Source organism: Peromyscus eremicus, chromosome 7 (assembly GCF_949786415.1).
Source record: "Peromyscus eremicus chromosome 7, PerEre_H2_v1, whole genome shotgun sequence".
NCBI lineage: Eukaryota > Metazoa > Chordata > Mammalia > Rodentia > Cricetidae > Peromyscus > Peromyscus eremicus.
In genome coordinates, this window is record NC_081422.1 from 38,244,954 (window position 1) to 38,249,966 (window position 5,013).

The 5,013-nt window shown below is 42.9% G+C and overlaps 1 pseudogene; it reads right to left on the bottom strand.

Moving 5' to 3' along the window:
* Positions 1–799: 799 nt before the first annotated feature.
* Positions 800–891, bottom strand: LOC131915729 (U6 spliceosomal RNA; annotated as a pseudogene).
* Positions 892–5,013: the final 4,122 nt, after the last annotated feature.

Below are 5,013 nucleotides of genomic sequence, written 5' to 3' on the forward strand. Positions count from 1 at the left end.
TTTGGGTTTTTTTTTTTTTCCTTTGAAATGCAGAGACAGCAGTATTACAGAGAGGGAGGCCAGCAGGGTCTCCTAGACCGCTGCGGCTTGTCCTAGAGGCTTGGAAAACAAGGACAGTAAGCATGGACCCCAGACAGTCCTCCATGACTGATACTCCCATTAAAAATTACTCATTTCAACCATACGGAGACTCAGAGCAAATGGCTGTCACAGAGAAGATAAGATTAGCCCTAACAACCCAGAGGACTTACCAGAACAGGGACTTTTAACTTATTTGTGGGTGGGTAAGTGACATCTTGGTGAAACTGCTCTGACACGTGGCTACCTGATATGGCCTCTGTGTTCTAAAAGGAGCCATTATGCCCTCTGCTGGCTCTCTCTGCCCAGTCACGTGAGAAGCTTTTCACCCCACCCCGAGTCAGAAGCAGGAGCCCCCAGTAAGAAACATTCAGGATGACAAGCCACCACCAGCCTATGACATTTTGACATAGCCCTGTCTGACGCGGCCTGTTGTCAAACTGGAGGATGGCTTTCCTGTAGCTTGGAGTTTGGCTTTTTAGACACACGGGCAATCTTTAAAAGCATAGTGTCCCCTGTGTTTTTGAAATTTATGTAAATGGTTTCATGCTATCTGTTCCACTCTGTCTCTGACATTTTCTGCCTCTGGGTTGCTTGAGAGAGCTTCCCTACTGCTAGAGGAAGATGTAGTAATTGCTCACTGCTTTTGTCTGCGGCCTGGTGTTTCCTCACACACAAGAGCTGTGTTTTGTTTGTTTTGTTACGGGGTTTGTTTTTACTTAAAAATAAGGAACGCATCACAGCCTTGCACAGGGACCACACTAATCTTCTCTGTATCATTCCAGTGTTTGCTACACAGGCTACAGAGGCCAGCACTTGTTTTATATTTTTAAGGCAAGGTCTCATGTACCTCCTGTTACTCTCAAATTCCATATATGGCTGATAATGACCTTGAACTTCTAACTGTCCCACCTCCACCTCCTAAGTGTTGGGATCACACTCACATGTCACCACTCCAAGGGCTGGTATCAAACCCAGGGCTTGGCGCATGCTAGGCAAGTGCTCTACCACATGAGCCGCATAGCCGCCATGTTCTACCCTCCCATTCCTGAAGGACACAGGCTGGCTCAGGGCCTCGTTAGCGCTTGATAGGACTCCAATTTTCTAATTTCGAATCCAAGGGGTTAAAAACTCTACCTTCTTGTTTTAATTGTATCGAAGAAACTGAGCAAGTCTTTGTATGATTGTTATTTGTTCAAATGTCGGCTTCTGTGGGATGGCCTTTTAAATCTTTCTTCCCCCGCTGTATTTTTGTGAATTTTTGACCTGCAGGTTTTCAAAATAAATGCTGGATATTAATCTTTGTCAGCCTTAAAGTTTGAAAAAACATCTACCCCTACTCTATCACCCCTTGTTAACTGTGTGTACAGTGAGTTTTTTGTTTGTTTATTTGTTTGTTTTTGAGACAGGGCCTCACTATGTAGCTCTGGCTGTCCTGGAACTCACTCTGTAGACTAGGCTGGCCTTGAACTCACAGAGATCCACCCTCCTCTGCTTCCCGATTGAAGGCGTGTGCCACCATGCCACGATAGTGGTTTTTGTTTTGTTTTGTTTGTTTGTTTAATCTCCTTTAATGGCAGTCTGTAATGTTGAAGTGATCAAATCCGTTTATTTTTGTGCCTTGAATTTCATGGGGTTTTTTTGGGGTTTTTTTTTTTTTGGTTTTCGAGACGGTTTCTCTGTGTAGTTTTGTGCCTTTCCTGGATCTCGCTCTGTAGACCAGGCTGGCCTCGAACTCACAAAGATCCACCTGCCTCTGCCTCCCGAGTGCTGGGATTAAAGGCGTGCACCACCACCGCCTGGTGAATTTCATGTATTTTTTTAAAAAAATCTTTTCAAAGAAACACTCTGAGGTCCAGAGTGAAACGAATGATAAACAGCGCTGGTTACCGCTCGGAAAGGTCACATCACAACAGAACAGAACCCAGTATCAGTTTTAGAGCTTTATTAGGAGGGAGAGGGGGGAGGGGGTACAGGAGAACCAGGCCTCAGAAAGGAGCATGTGCAGAGAGAGGGAAAGATGGGGAGGGGGGAGAGACAGAGCAGAACAGAGAGAGAGGGTGGAGTTTGCATCCGGCTTTTTAATGGTTCCCAGGGAACATGCATAGGCGAGTGACCACACGCATGTAGTCACCAGCGTACAGTGATGACATAAGACACAAGATCCTTTGACATAAGACACAAGACCCTTTGCTTAACTCCTGAACTGCGCATGTGCGGTCATGCAGCTGGAGTGAGGGCAGAATTCTAACACAGAGTCCTTTTCAATTCTTTTTCCTGTATTTGTATTTATAATTTTTTTTCTTCACATTTAAGTCTTTATCCATTTGGATTTTTTTTTTTTTTTAAATAGAGTATGAACCCAACTTAACTTATTTCCAAAGAAGTGGGCCATTTTCTTTGAGACTCTTCACTAAGTAGCTCTCCCTTCTGCCTGCTTGGAACGCTCGTCTGCTGAGTTCTTTCACCGCCTTGTTTATTTAGCCTTAGTTCTGTTTGTTAGATGAGTTTATTTACGTATGTCTACATCTGTTTCCGGTCTCCCACCCTGTTCCCTCAGCTTGCCTATCCAGTCCTTTGACAATAATACTCTGCTTTTATTATTTTGACTTTGTAATCATCTTGAAGATCCACAGCCCAAGTGTTGCTCCTTTGTTCTTTTGAAACTGGATTAGCTATTTGTGGCTCTCCAGTCTCCCGTGTAGATTTTATAATCAATTTAATTCCCTAAAATTCCTGCTGGAATTTAATTGAATGTAGAAATTAATTTCGGGTTAATAGATATCTTTCCAAGATGAAATCATCTCAAACATAGATACGGTGTTTCTTTTTGTTTGGGGCCTTCAGTCAATGGCCTTTTGCGGCTTTTGTTTTCTTCTGTGGTCTTGGGCCTTCTTTCTTAGTTAATCCCTTGGACCTTGGGGTTTTCATTGTTAGTAGAGAGAAGTCGGCTCACTGTTTTTGGGAACCTTGTTGGGGGGGTCTAGAGTAAGTGGATGTAATTATAAAATTGAAAGGCAGAATGTTTTCACCACAATCACTAAGACCACTCTTTCCATGCCAAGTTCCTCTCCTTCACACCGGCCTGAATATCAGCCAGCACTGACCGTCAACCAGCCACAGGTACTGGGCTCCAGGAAAGGGGACTTGGAGCCGGAGACCTGTCTAGCTGGGGTCATAGGTAATGAGTGAGTGGCTTACCTGTGAATGGTTAAGGTCACTCACTGCCTAGTGTCTAGTTGTCTGAATACCCTCTGGGAACTCCAGGACTTCTCCTGTGCTTCCTAATTGGAGATGGAGACACAAGTACACAGACAGAGGTGACTCAAGAGTTAATTAGTAAGGGGCTGAGGAGACGGCTCAACAGTTAAGAGCACTTTTCCTCGAAGACAACCATCTACAACTCCAGTCCTGGGGGACCTGGACACACATGCAGGCAAAGCATCCATACATATAAAATAAATAACTCCTTTTTAAAAAAGGGGGGCTAATTAGTAAGAAAAAAACACTTTTCTTTTTTTATTTTGCTTATTTGTATTTATGTGCATATATGTGTGCCTGTCAGCCTTTATGTGCACAATTTGCATGCAGGGCCTGTAGAGGCCAGAAGAGGGCATCAGAACCCCTGCAACTGGAGTCAGGCAGTTAGAAGGTCCTCTGTAAGAGCAAATGCTCTTAACAGATGAGCTGCACCTCCTGCCCCCAACACTTTTCATGTTCATTAGACTTTGCAGTTAAAAAATACATAGTTATTTTGAGTTCTTACTCTAAAGTACATGTTTTTTATAATTTTTAAATATTATTTATTTTTATGAGTATGAGTATTTTGCGTGCATGTATATTGGTGTGCCATGTGAGTGCCTGGTGCTCTTGGAGGCCAGAAGAGAGCACCAGATCCCCTGGAACTGGAGTTATAGCAGTTGTGAGCTGCCATTTGGATGTTGGGGATTGAACCCGAGTTCTCTGGGAAAGTGGTCAGTGCTCTTAACCACTGAGCCTTCTTTCCAGTCTTTATGCATTTTTTATGCATTTTTTTTTACATTTATTTATTTGAGTGAGGGAGTGTGTGTGTGTGTGTGTGTGTGTGTGTGTGTGTGTGTGTAGGTCAGAGGACAACTTGCAGGAATTGGTTCTTTTTTTCTACCATGTGAATCCCAGGGATGAAAAATACATATATCTGTAATTTTCTTTTCAATTTCTTACTTTCTTTTTTGCTTGTTTGTTTAGTTTTTTGAGACAGAGTCTCACTTTGAAGTCTTGTCTGGCCTAAAACTTGATACTTAGCCAGGCTGGCCAAGAACTCATTGAGATTTGCCACCTCTGCCTCCCAAGTGCTGGGATTAAAAGTTACCACAACCCGCTCCCCAACCCCAAGACAGGGTTTCACTATGTAGCCCTGGCTGTCCTGGAACTCACTCTGTAGACCAGGCTGGCCTCAAACACACAGAGATCTGTCTGCCTCTGCCTCCCAAGTGCTGGGATTAAAGGCATGTGCCACCACCACCACCACCACCTGTTTATTTTATTGTTCTTAAAGAGAAATTCCGTACCACATGAATAACCACCCCTCAAAACCTGCATTTTTTTTAAGCTCATTTATTTGTGTTGAACTCTCTCAGGTTTGGTTTTGTTTTCTTTTGTTTTTATTTTTGCATTCATTTAAAAGACTATTTTTTTAAAATTGGGTTTGTCAAAACATAGCCTATAGACTAAATCAAGTTTGTTTTTTAAGCTGTTTCACTGGAAAGAGCCTCATGCATTCATTTACATATTGAATGTTTCTGTTTTCACATCAGGACAGACACTGAAGCCCACAGAGCTGAAAAGATTTCCTACCTGCCACTTACTTGACAAGAAAAAGGTTGCCAATATCTACCTTTTGTTTATTTTGTTGTTTTTTGAGACAAGGTCTCCTGTACAGCAGACTGGCCTGGA